Source organism: Protopterus annectens, chromosome 5.part0 (genome assembly GCF_019279795.1).
Source record: "Protopterus annectens isolate FY-2018-M chromosome 5.part0, PAN1.0, whole genome shotgun sequence".
NCBI classification, from domain to species: domain Eukaryota; kingdom Metazoa; phylum Chordata; order Ceratodontiformes; family Protopteridae; genus Protopterus; species Protopterus annectens.
The window spans coordinates 850,689,264-850,703,991 of record NC_056735.1 but is presented as its reverse complement, the minus strand read 5'-3'; positions in this window follow the sequence as shown (position 1 = coordinate 850,703,991).

Here is a 14,728-nt window from a genome sequence, read left to right as displayed (position 1 = left end):
AGCCCAATTTCCACCAGCACCCTGTTGGCTAACAGTACTGGTGGTGGTCGTTGTTAACCCGGACCTCGACCGATCCGGTATGGAAATATTTATTGGTGTCCACATGAAATTATTGGCAAAGTTTTACACCGGATGCCCTTCCTGACGCAACCCTCCCCATTTATCCGGGCTTGGGACCGGCACAAAGAAATGCACTGGCTTGTGCATCCCCAGTGGCTGGGTTATATATATATATATATATATATATATATATATATATATATATATATAAAATATAACTTATATATTCTTATGCCACTGATTCATTCCTACCTCCTTTTATTGCGTTCTCTATTTCTTCATTTGTGCATAATGTTAATATTTCTACTCTGCAGTCTTTCTTGTAACTGCATACTGAGCATTCTTCTGTAATAATTGTCCTGTAAGTTTATTCTCCCATGCATGTTTCTGTAAAAAAATTGCTTTTAGTTTAGTAATTTAACTGCAAGTTTATTATTTACTGAACTCATGACAGAAAAGGGTCAGCAGATTGGCCTACACAATCAGTCACCAAATTATAAAATAAAAATAAAATAAAAAAATAAACAGCTAAAGTTCTGCAAGTACTGGTATTTCAAGTGTAACTGGAAGTGAGAAAGGGACAGATTTATGTCTGTTTAAAAACTGAGATTTCTTGAAACATTATAGGAACATTTTCTGTAGTAATAGAACACAAGCTTGCTATTACTGTTATATTGTAGTCTCTAAATACAATATTACATTTCTTCTTGGAGCTGTCATTCTTAGCCAAGTATGCTGACAAGCAGTACATTTCTCAGATTCTATGTAAATAAATATCATCTGTATTCTGTGAATTTAGCACAATTAGCACTTCTCTTTTGATCAAGATTTTTCAGAACAGTTGGGGATGACCTTGCAACTTTAAGAAGTGGATTAACTATATAAATAAAATGTTTGTTTGTTTATTTATTGCCTTTTGATTACTGGGAAAGTCAGACTGAGTACAATGCCCATTTCAGTGGAGACCTGGGGAGGGAAGCTTCATGAAATAGTATAAGTATAATATAACAATGTTTAAACATCATCTAAAGAAACGTACAAAAATATTGAAATTCAGTAAAATTAAGCAAACAGAAAATATCACAGGAAGATATAAAGTATAGTAAGTTTTAAGAAGTGACATTGGTACATATTACAGAACATGAGTGATGCAGGCAATTATCAGTACAAATAAAATAATTTTGCTATGCAGTAGAGAGTATCAGAATTTGGTGCATTATATGCATCTATGATTATAATGATTTGCAAGCCAATAAAAGAACAACTGCACCTATATTTCTCATGAGAGGAGTGCAATAAACTCATTTCAATAAAGAGTTGGTAAGAAATGTGTCTGAATTCATAAAAGCCAACAAGTTGGTCTAAGCCTATTTATTCAATGCACAGTAAAGAGCTAACTTTTTGCAGTTCAGTAAACAGCAGTACACATCGCAACTGGTGGCAAAACAAGGATTAGCAGTCAAATATGCTAACAAGCGAATAAAGACCTGAAGTAAAATAAATAATCATAGCACAGCAATTCAGAAACACATGTTGTACTTGCTTTAGCTCTGAATTCCAAGACATGCTGGAATATAGCCATGATGGAACTTTAAAAATCTTATGGGTTGCTGCAGCCATTATCAATCTATATGTGCAACAGATCTAATACAAAGTGTTACTCCTGCTGCTGCAGCCAGACTTCAGCCTAGAAGGCGCAGCATGTTCAGACATGGCTAATGTATCATGGACTTCATGAAAGAGAAATAATAGATCGGTACAGGATGGACAGGGATGCTATAGAACAAATAGTGAATGTCTGTCATCCTCATATGAGATCCCATGGAAATCATGGATACCCATCATAGTGGAGACTACGATACAGTATCTGTAGCATTATATATACTAGCTACAGGCACTTTATAGAGACCTACAAGGGACACAGTGAGGGTGTTTACTTCACCATTTTCTCAATGCAATGCTGCAGCATGTGGGGCAGCATATCTAGTTTTTACATACTCCAGAAGAGGGACTTACCACCATGCAAAATGTATATGCTATAACACACTTTCCCAAGGCACTGGGGGCCATAGACTGCACCTACATTGAAACAAATGTTCCTCCTAGTGAACTGGGAGTGAGGTACATAAACAGGAGAGGATGCCACTCCATCAACTGTCAGGTGGTGTCTGATGCACAAGATATAATCTATAATGTGTGTGTGTTCAGGTAACCCTGGCAGTTTGCATGACTCCCACATATGGCACACCTTGACCTGCACCTAATGTCAAGGAAGGACTGTCTGCAAGGACATCTAGTGGGGGATGCAAGGATATGCTCTGGAACCTTGGCTCATGACTCCCATGAGAAATCCACACAGCCCTACTGAACAAGGTTACAATAATGCACACACAGATTAGAAATATCATAGAACATGTATGAGGCCTGATCATGTCATGTTTCTGATGTTTAGATACATTAAGAGGTGCCCTGCAGTATGACCCCTCTACCTCTTCCAAGATACTGACTAAGATACTGACCATCTGTGCCACCTTAAATAACATCATAGTCAGGATACAGTTGCAGAAGGGGACCCCAGAATAGGGATCACAGTTCTCAGCCACACAGACAGGGTCAGCAGACACAGGTGAGGAGTCAGGTGAGGTGCCCACAGCTGTGGGCAATCATGGCAAATGGAGGCATGTGCAATATGTTATGGCACTGGCTAAGAGACATCCAATAGCACACACAGTCACCATATAAATATACAAAAAAGGACATAAGCACATGGAGACAGTAACAGTGATGCAGGCAAACATACCTGCATTTACTTACCCATGTACTTATTGGCTACTATGAGCATCAGGCATAATGCAACCCAAGAATACAAAGATGTCAGCAGCAGTAACAAAGGTGAGTTATGAACCTGTATTGAACAGATAAATGGTTATGTATTGCACATCTGTAATAGTAGACTACTGATCTACTATACAGCAATGTCATTAACCTATGTGAGTGATTTATGCAACATATACAGATAAAAAACAAATATGAATCTTATAAATGGAACAAAAATATTTTTGTGTATACATTCAAAGCCTGTGCATCAAGCCAAAACAGCCTCATGGCAAACAAACAAAAATGGTGTAGGTCAATGTCACCATCATCTGCATAGGTAGTTGATCAAGCATACTTATAGAATCCCACTACTACAAAAATAAAGTTTAGAATGAGATACAAAAAAATCTGACTCACAGCCAAACATAAAAGTCAACCAGTGCAGTTTTTTAAAATGTATTATCCTCCTTAGTTTTCACAGATGGATGAGGCAAACAACCTATGCACATACCATGTGCAGGTGGTCACTGAATCCCAATTACATTCATCCCTAGATATGCAAAATTGTAATTGATAGAAGTATGATAATCTTTAAACAGATGATGACACATTAAAACTTCATGCAACTCTTCAGTTTTACATATTTGTGTATATCTGCCTGGACCCTTACAGGCAACAGGAGCCCCTCTATCTAAGGTAGTGGTGGTTCTGTAGCAGGCCTATCCCAAGTAACTCTACACTGCCATGTCACAACCTTGGTTCTGTTGATAGCATTCTTTTTCATATCGCTGGTCATATGTCAGACACACTATAGTCATGAACCTGGTCACCCACAACCTTTACATCATGGGCCACCTGCTATCAGACACATTCATGGAAGGGCTTGTCAACTAACTGAGAATCTAAGATCCATGCCCCATGTAGACAGACAGCCTGGACAATAACTTCATTCTCAACAGCTGAAAATGTAGGTTTGCATGGGACTTATGCATTCTTTGTCAGTTTAGGTGCCATATCCCTGAAAAAAGCTATATCAAGCACAAGATAAAACTCTACAGGGACTGAATGCTTACAACCTCTGATCTAGCACTGGCATGAAAACAAACAAAACTTTATGCAGTCATCACTATTTAAAGTGTTACTAATAATTTTGAATAAGAAAAACCTGTAAGGAATACTTGTACAGTACCCATGTTCCCCCACCCACTGATCCACAATGGAAATAACACAACTGCAAAAGTGAACAAAAAATGATGCCAGGGATATAAAGCAACAGTGGCAGTGAACAGTTTCTTAATGTAACTTTAAACTACATAAGCTTCAGACGTGAGATACATATATAGTTGTGTTAACATCCTCACAATATTTATAGAAACCAATGAAATAGAAGTAAAGGAGCAATGTAATAATAAGTGCTCTGATACATATGAGCATTACATACATAACTTCACAAAGTGTAGTTAGCACTCACTCTGCAAATAATATGCTAAAATAAATATGTAAGCAGTAGGTGGATAGAACAAAACATACCTTGACAGACTGTAAGAGAGTTATCAAAAAAGTTTCATAAATGCAGAAGTTCCAGTAGTCACCGACAAACAGTAGTTTTGTTTGGCAGGACATGGGAAGCCAAGGCCATCTTCCCTAGCAAGATGGAAGTTCCATAGCTCCAGGTTCAGTTTATGTCATGCAGATTAACCCCTCTGTACAAGTTGAATATGTAAATCAGGTGTCAGATCATTATTGTTCTTGAATCACTCAATCTGCTTGAGGTGGTATCAGATAAACATGGTGTTAGGACCTACATGATGCTGTGCACATGCCAGAGCAATATAAGAGTAAGTATTCAGAACTTTGGCAAGGTAATGCCTTGCAAGTCTGACTCATAAGCAATTGTACATGTTTCATTAATTCTTTATTACTCCTGATAATGGAAAGTACAATTGCAGAGGGTGTGTCAGAGAAAATAAGTTTACTGACAAAAGTTCCATGTGCATTTATTGACTTAATAGGTAACATTTGTATTCATTTTAGAAAAATATTGTTTGAAGATAATGTAACTCTAGGTATAAAGTGGCTGTAAGTCATATCAGGTGTATACAATGTGCACACACAGACAAAAATGGCAAAACTTGTTGCAAAATGTAATACAGTCATGTTACAAAAAGATCACAAAGGGGTAATGCACACAAAAAAGAAAAAAGCACAATCTTTTCTTGCAGACATTTGTTTGTACTTTTACATGCTTCACTATTATAAATTCTGCAAGGATCATATTCAGCAAGTTTTTGTTTGACTTTCTGCACATCACTATGTCAATATTGATGTGGCATACACTGTTAATACTGCCAATGTTTCATGATAATACCATGGCTTCATGCTTCAAATCTAGCTAGAGTGATCTCTAAGTGAAAATAAAAATCTTTACTGTTAATATTTTAATTGTATGAGACCACAAATTTCAGAAATCATAACCCATTAAACTGATTGCTGATTTTTTTTTCTTTTTTTTTTAGCTTCATCCTTTGCACAGTGCTTCACATTGCACTTTGATGAATGTCAGTGGTGACTCTCACAAGTGACAACCCATTTCCAAAGGCAGTATCTCAAAAATATGTTTGGTATATACAAAAAATGTAGCTAATGGTAGTGCAAATGAGAGTATTGATGGTGCACTTCAGTCAGCACTTTGGACAGTACTAAATGTAGAAAATTCATCTGTCATGTAGCTTTCATCATGGATTAGTGTATTAATGTATTAAGGTCTGAATAACAGTGCAAGAAATGTAGGGTTTTAATACCTATTGCTGATTACTTTAATGCAGGGGTCACAATAAAGTGCTCAGTTATTTCTTCCTGTACTTGAACATTTGATAAGTTAAAAAAATATTGTTGCAAACAAGTGTGTGTACTAGATGCTAAATAAGTTAACAGCAGTCTGTGTCAAGTGTGTTAATCATAGCACTGACCATAATAAATCTGAAGCTCGCTTGCATGTCCATGATGCTACCAATAATTGGTTAAAAGTATAAGGGATTACAATTAGCAACGTTAGGGGTTACAGAATTATGAAGAGGTTAGCAACTTGGATGTCAACATATATCTGAACATGGCTTCAGTGGAACAAGATCTGACATTACCACAAGTGTATAGTGTACTAATGTATGCTGGGTAGAACATTACGTACTGCAAACTCTTTATGGCCTATCCTCAGTATAGGTTATTACATAACTGCATCAGGTGTTTAATGAATGCAACAGGTCATCAAACAAAATCAGCATTATAAAAATGTATCTTTACTTTGCTGAATAGCTGGCATGGAGCACTATCAATAAGCAAGAATGACTGTAAAGTAATGTTATTTCATGTACTATGGCAAAAACTCAAAAGAAATTATGTGTGCAATAAGTCTTTGTCTTTAGCAATGAAAATATGCTTGGCTTCGGCAAGTGCCATTTAGCATTGCAGATGTTACAAAAATAAATGCAATAAAATCTTTTCCACAGGAATGCATATATATGCCTCAAAATATTAATCCAACAAAGGAACATCTCAAAGTGAAACAGTTACACGGTTGTCAGGATTAGGTCCATCTCCAGTCATATTCAGAATTGTATACTTCAATTTACACAGTGGGAATGTAAATCCTCCTGTAGCATTAGCAGTTAATACACAGGAAAAAGTAGTTCAGATTCTTTTTGTCATGGGTTCAATTCCCCAGGTGCTGTCACTCACACTCAGTAAAATACATGTGCCACCAAGGCATTATATACTACTTAAAGTAAATTTACCTAAGGGCAACAGTGACTGATAACAACTTCATTGAGAATGTCATATAATATTTGGTGATAACAAAGTTCTAGTTATGATCATCATCCACCATCCCAGAGAATAAAAAACATCATATGAAATGTAAATAAGATATCAACATTAACCTACATTTGATGCAGTCACTGTGGAACATTTATAAATAAACTGATTAACACTCATGCCCAAGTCTTACTGCAATGTTTCACAGCAGAAGAGGTCACTGAAGAAAGCATACCCAGATTTAATTCATTTCCATTTCTGTGCTATCTGTCATGCAAAAGCAGTTGCCTATGTTATCCATCATTATGTAAATGCTGGCACAAGTGAGATCAGAAATGGGTGCCAATTCCCTGCCATTTTCTTGATATCCCTGAGAAGACATGGCAGGCAATAGTGTGGGTAGTGCTTGATTTAGAGCTGAAAGGTAATGTCAGGAGGAGACCAAGATATTTCTTGGACTCCTCGTAAAATGCCACAGCCATATGCTGCTGCAAGAAAACTGTATCAGGTTACAGCACAAGGTCGGGGCTTGAAATAGCTTAGCCAGGGCTGTCACAAGTGCAACTGACATTCCATGCACTGATGGACAATGTTATCACCATTACAGTGACTTAAAAAGGTGCAAGTAGGACTTCCTTCACCAATGAGAGGAATATTTTAAATTCCAGTGATCCACCTGTGTTGTATAATTATAGTGGCCCATTACCACCAGATGGTGTGATACCATAGCTTGCCAATGTAGAAAAATGCTCATTATTTTTTTCTTTTGTTTTCTGTTCTCTGTAGCTTCTGGAGAAATAGAAAGAAATGGGTGGGCAGATCAGGAGAGAACACAATGCCTCAGAAAGGCACTGAGTAAATATGGTTCAGGTATGAATGACAGCCATTTAATAATAGGTCAGAATTTTAATTCACTTTATCAGTTCTGGGGGTATCATTCCATAATAGCTTGACACAGTCACAACTGAGCAGGCATACCCTATTTATAACAAGCATACATGCCGGTTGAAATAGTTCCTGATTATTTAATTACGAAATATTCCGTGTAGCTCTGTGTGGGTTCAAATCCAAGCAGCAACAGCAGCTGGATTTTATGACCTAAAATATTGTTATTCCACAGTCAGTATGTTATAATAACACTGTAATAATTTTACACAAACATTTTATGAGTTGGAATGCAATATATCATATCATATATGCAATGCTCACACAACACTTTGCTTTAATGAATATTATAACAATGAAATTAATGTGAAGTTTAATACACATATGCGACTTCGCATATGTGGATGTGACAAATCTTAACATAGTCAGGTGTCAATTCCGATGGAATGTGCTATCTTAAAATGAGAATGGCATTTATGAAATTTTCAATGTTGTCTCACCCCCCCCCCATCCTATTTCCCTCTTATTTTTTTTTTTAGTTTGACATTTAGAGCATAATTCCAGCTACAACATTAATGACTACTAGCACAGGAAGCTTGACTGTCCACAGGGGATTAGACCACCAACCCTCCACAGGTGGCTAGAGTGATACCACCAAAGGTAGCATAGACACCCAGCACTTCTGGGTCATACCTTATGAGGGTTGCCTCCATAACTCCTGCACTACCTGCTACAACTTCATCATGTAGCTTTGCCCTAGAGCCTGGTGCACTGGTACCCACTGAGAGTAGTGACTCTGGCAGTGGCAATTGTATCACCCATCAAGAACTGACAGGATTGGTGGAGGATATAAAGGAGAGGGGCCTCAGTGCCCACATTGGTGAAATAGAAAAAGTCCTGCATTGAATATCCAAGCTGATAACCCCATGTGGCACAGACCAAGGTGTCTGGGACAGTAGACAATGATGAGAGCTCAAGGGGTGAGGACTCAGTTCTCACTATGCTCATGCTGAATAAGGATGGACTACCAAAGTCCACTACCTATCACCAATCCTTGAGTCCCACATCCTTTTGTGTCAATTGTGATTCCCATCACTGCTACCAATATGTGATGGCCACCAATACGTGTCATCCCCACACTGGGCCAGTAATCAAGGAGCTTGAATCCTTACCGCCGACACTGGAGAGGGGTGTGCACTTGGAATACAAATGGATACACTCAATATTTCTAGATGCAGACCTCTCTATATCAAGTACAATTTCCCTTAAGAACACACAGGGGACACACTCAGCCCGGGGTCTGAATGCCTTTATATCTGCTGACACACACACACTCTTAATTTAATTTAAATTTTTTAGATTTAATTTTCACACACACACACACACACACACACACACACACACACACACACACACACACACACACACACACACACAAACCTGAGAAAAGCTGGCACAGATTACCTGCTCTACCAGCTTTGTCCAGACTATAAGGTAGTTATCACTGCCACCAGTCAGTCACTATAAGGCTCTTAAAAGGTATCCAATTATACTGTGTAATATTAATACTAATACAAATGGTTGTAGTTCCTCAAGATGGCTAGGCCTTCTGGGGTGGCCCACACAGTTTCTCCAAATAAATATAAGTACTCTCCAAGGTTAGATACTTTCTACAAGGACCAGCCACAATAAAAGTTTTAAATATATTTAATAATAAATAATAAAAGTACATGAAAATACAGTAAACCACAGAGCTCAGATCACAGAAAATATTGAAATTAACATTGATGTACACTCATACAAATAAAGAAAACACACTGAACTAAGCTTCACTATATTCCTGACTGAGTCTAAGAGAATGTATTGTTCCCTAGTTAAGTGACTTACTACCACAAGCTATCATGCTGTGGGTGAGGGTCTTTCTAGCCATGCTTCCCAAACAGAATGCTCAATACTCTGAGATTTCTCTTTGCAATATTTAAATATAATTTCCAAGAGGGCTGGGAGAATGGCCTCATCTGGTCACCTGACTCTAGGTTCTCATAGTATTCCCCTTTGAAGCTGAGACAGGAAGTTAGCACAGACAGCCACAATGCATATCCAAAGTTTTATGGCAGTGCATGGGGCCTCCCCTCTTTTCACTAAGCTAATGGAAAAAGGTCCTTCCACTGACCCAGCGACTCCGGTCCTACTTAGTACTGTGGTGTGCCTTTTAATGGGTTAGCAGTTCATTTACATTTCCTCATTTTCTTAAAGTTAACCTCTGCTGTGCCAGTATCCTCTATTAAAGCATACACATTTAATTCAGCTACAATAATACATGTACATTTCTCTTCATTTCAGCAGGGTGCACTGTTGATACATTTCAACACAAGTATAGCACACAAATATATTTTCAGCACAAGCATCTGTATAAAATCAATTTGATATATAAATGACATACAGTTCTAATGCATTTGTAACACAAGCATCTTGTATAAATCAGTTTGATATTCAAGGAACATATCATTCTTTACAAAACTCCAGCTGGCTATGCTGGCACTTGCCCATATTATCACATTTATTCCCCCCCTGAACACTCAAGCTAGTTTTTCAAGTGACCCCTGTGAAACATGGCTTGAGAAAAATAAGCCTATCTGGGAATATAAACCAAAAACATGAAGATGCAATAGTGCTAAAAAGCAATTAAACCCAATGAAAGCACTATTTGTTGCGAGTCCAAACCTTCTGTATTATAACATCAAAATTAAGTGCTTTCGTCAGTTAAAACTTTGAGTTCATCAGACAAAAGCACTTAATTTTGATGTTATAATAAAGAAGGTTTGGACTCGCAACAAATTGTGCTATCTGGGAATATGTTACCCCATTCCCTGCCTTGAGAGCTCATCTGAAATGGCATTGCTGACCCACTACAGTGTTGTATTGTCATATCATATGCTTGCAATCCTAAACTCCACCATAATAACTTGTCATTTTGGTGGCTGGCACTGTGTAGCCATGTTAAGGAATTGTGGTCTGTAACTACAGTGAATTTCCTTCCATACAGATAAGGCTGATGTTTCTGCAGTGCCCATACTATGGCTACACATTCCTTTTCTACAGCTGCATAACATTCCTCCCTGGTTGGAGTCTATGGCTGAGATATACCACTGGATGATCTTCTCCCTCTGAGAAAATCTTGCTAAGTACTGCCTTCAACCCATGGTTTGAAGCATCCACCTGCACAACAAAATCTTTGCTGTAATCTGGACTGGGAAACACAGTGGTTCTCTCAAAAATCTTTCAAGCTTCTGGAATACCTGCTTACATGTTGGGGTCCACACTGCCTTATCTGGCCTGCTTTTTCTTGTCAGATATGTGAGGGGAGCAGCTATGGTGCTATAATTTGGGACAAACTTTCTATAATACCCCGCTATCCCTAAGAATGCCCTCACCTGCTTTTTGGTAATGGGGGTAGGCCATGCCTGAACAGCTTCTGTTTTGGCAAGTTCTGGCCTGATCTTACCACTCCCCATTCTATGTTCCAGGTAGAAGACCTCTGCCTTACCTACCTGAAACATACTGCGCATAATTGGTTAACCTTGCCCAATGTAGTCTGCCAGCACCTCCCTGACATGCTGAAGGTACTGTGCTCTTGCCAGCAATGGCTGTAGATGGCAATATCATCCAGGTAAGCAAGGGCATAATCTCCTGCTCCTGCCAAGATATGATTTACCAGCTTCTGGAAAGTAGTTGGGGCATTTTTCATCACAAAGGGCATCTTTGTGAATTCATGCAAGCCAAAAGGAGTCACAAAGCCTGACCACTTTCTAGTGTTGGGAGTCAAGGGCACCTGCCAATAGCCCTTGGTAAGATCAGTAGCAGTCAGATACATAGCTCCACCCAGCTGCTCTAGGGCTCCATCTGTCCTAGGCATGGGGTAAGCATCTGACTCTATGTGACTATTTAGTTTCCTGTAGTCGACACAGAACCTGGTGCTGCTTTGGTACCAGCACCACTAGGGAGGCACAGGGACTGCTGGACTCCTGCATTACTTCCAGTTCGAACATCTCTTGTATCTCCTCCCTCATAGTCTGTCTGACTCGCTCAGGTACCCTGTAAGGGACCTGCATTATACGTCATTGGGGCTCTGTATCCACATGGTGCTGCACTATGTGGGTGTACCCTGGTTTCCCAGTGAACATGTCTCCAAATTCCTGCAACACTGCTGGGATATTTCAAACGTGAGTAGGGGTTAGCCACTGGGACATTGCTACCCCTTCCACTGACGTGTCAGTCTGAGCCTCACTGAGAAGATCAGTCACCAGATCCCCCTCAGACTCCTCCTGCCATCCACTGCAAATACTCAGCACAAGGGCCTTTCTATCATGGTAGGGCTTCAGCATGTTAACATGGTACAATTTGTGCCCCTGCCTCCTGCCTAGCAATTCTACCATGTAGCTAACATCACTGACCTTCCTTACCACCTAGAAGGGTCCCTCCAAAGCTGCCTGCAGTTTATTATGTCTGACAGGAATGAGAACCCTCACCTGCTGTCCCACAGTATACTCTCTGGCTTGAGCATTCCTGTCATACCAGACCTTTTTCTGCTGTTGGGCTCCTGCCAGGTAATTGTGGGCCAGGCCCATGAGCTTCCTAAGCCTTGTCCTGAGGTTTAGAACATAGGCCACAACAGATTCCTTGTGAGGTTCACACTCACCCTCTCATTCACCAGAAATCAAATCTAAAGGCCCTCTCACCTTATGCCCATACAGCAACTCAAAGGGTGGAAAACCTGTAGATTCCTGGGGCACCTCTTTGTAAACAAATAATAGATGGGGCAAATATTTGTCCCACTCTTTCTTAAACTGGTCTGCAAATGCCCATAGCATGGTCTTTAGTGCAGAGTTTCACCTCTCTACAAGACCATTAGTCTGGAGGTGGCAGGGGGTTGTTTTTAGGTGCTTCAACCCACAGCCCTTCTACAGACAAGCCAGCAGGTCTGACATGAAATTGGCACCTCTGTCAGTCAGTATTTCTCTTGGGAAATTTACCCTGCTGAAAATCTTTTGCAAAGCATTTGCCACCCTCTCTACCTCAATGGAGGACAGAGCCACAGCTTCAGGGTATCTAGTAAGATAATCTACTACCAATAGGATATACTTCTTCCCTGTGAAACTTCGGGTACTCAGAGGCCTCCTCTGAAATGGCTCCTCTCCTCAGTCATAGACAAAGGCATCAAAGGAGATTTGACTTTGTCTCCTGCCTTTCCTACTTTTTGGCACTGCTCACATGTCCTGCAGTACCCTGTTACATTCCTGGCAATCCCAGGCCAATAAAAGTTCTGCATAAAATGTCTCTTGGTATGCTTTATGCCCATATGACCTGCAAAAAGAATGTCATGGCCTATGGCTAGAAGTGCCAGACAGTAGGGTCTGGACACTACCAACTGCTGTATTACCTCACCTTCTAGCCCTTCCTCAGGGGTCCACTCTCTATACAGTAATCCTTTGTTCCAGTATACAGAGTAGCCTTTTCCTTGAGAATCAGGCTCCTCCCTAGCTATCCCCCTCAAGCATTGTAATGTAGTGTCTGAGAGCTGAACCCATCTCAACTCTGTCTTTGTAACCTTTCCCAGATCCATTTCCACTGGAAGTCTGGTATCTTGTGACAGTGGTGCCTTACTGTCAGCCTGGGTACTACTACTCACCTGTGCCCTTGCAGTCACTCTGTCCAAGGGAACATCAGTACCCACCAGCAGATGTGGCTAACCTTCAGTCTCACTGCTACAGAGTAGCTCCCTCCCTGAAGTAGTCACATCACCAGTTTTGGCTTCAGCTATGTGATCTGCTTGGGTCTTCCCCAAGCTACCAGATAGACATGTCTATCTCTAACCCTGACTGTGTTTCACTGCCTCGAACAAGGTACTGAATTATCAAAATCATTCTCTATCAAGGCATCTGCAGGGATATCCTCAAACACACCTACTTGCTTGCTTCCTTTTCCATCCTCCCAGTCTCTGTGGCAGTATCCTCTATTAAAACATATACATTTAATTCAGTTACAATAATACATGTACATTTCTCTTCATTTCAGCAGGGTGCACTGCTGATACATTTCAACACAAGCAAAGCTCACAAATAGACTTTCAGCACATGCATAAGTACAAAATCAGTTTGATATGCAGATGACATACAGATTTAATACATTTGTACCACAGTATATTGAATAAATCAGTTTGATATTCAAGGGAGATATTCTTTACAAAATTCCTGCTGACTATGCTGGCACTTGCCCATATCATCACATGATCGCCATCCCTGTCTGTCTTGCACATCCTGCATGCCTGCACCTGCTATCTAAGCTATCCTACCTACCTAACCTTCTCATTTTAAATCACCTTCCCCAACATTCCCTCTCTCTCCAAAAAAAAAAAAAAAAAAAAAAAAAAAGCTATGACCCATACATAGCTGTCTACTTGGCCCATGTGTGTGCATGACACACTTGATTTGGTCTAATTGGCCATACAACGTTAAGTTGTTGTCATATGCCCTTCATATGGTAACTATCCAAATTACCCAAATTATTTGTAGAAGTACAGTGTTAGCTTGAGTAGACGTGGATAGCTATGGTGTTCTCCCCACCCCCACAGGATCATAGGATCATAGGGTGTTACTAGGCTATTGGCCTTGAGGCCCTTACAAGCCTAGCCAAGAACTTAGCCCATATTCTGACAAGTCAGCATCCAATGCCCCTGTCCAGCAGGGACACAGGTGGAATCCCAGGGGTGTATTTTCTGTTCCCCATCTATTTATTCAGGTTGTGCTTAAAAAGGGTTAATGAGGTACTCTGCTTGACATGTAACAGGCTTCTATTCCACAGAAGGGGGAGTCTGTGGGACACAAATTTGTCTCGCCAATAAGTGCTATTGATGTCACAGACCAGGTTGAGGTTGAGTGTTCAGGTTACTTGAGTGGAGCATTACTTGCAGATGTGCAGCAGTCTCATCAAGGCGGGGTCTGAGATTGCTTTTTATGGCAGACAGAGGTCACCTCTGAGGAGACTGTAGGACAGGAACTTTAGTCTATCTGTGTAGGGTAGGTGTTTGAGGCCCTGGATTCTCCTGGTGAAGAACCTCTGTGGCCTCTCCAGCTGCTGCATGTGCTTTGTGAGGTAC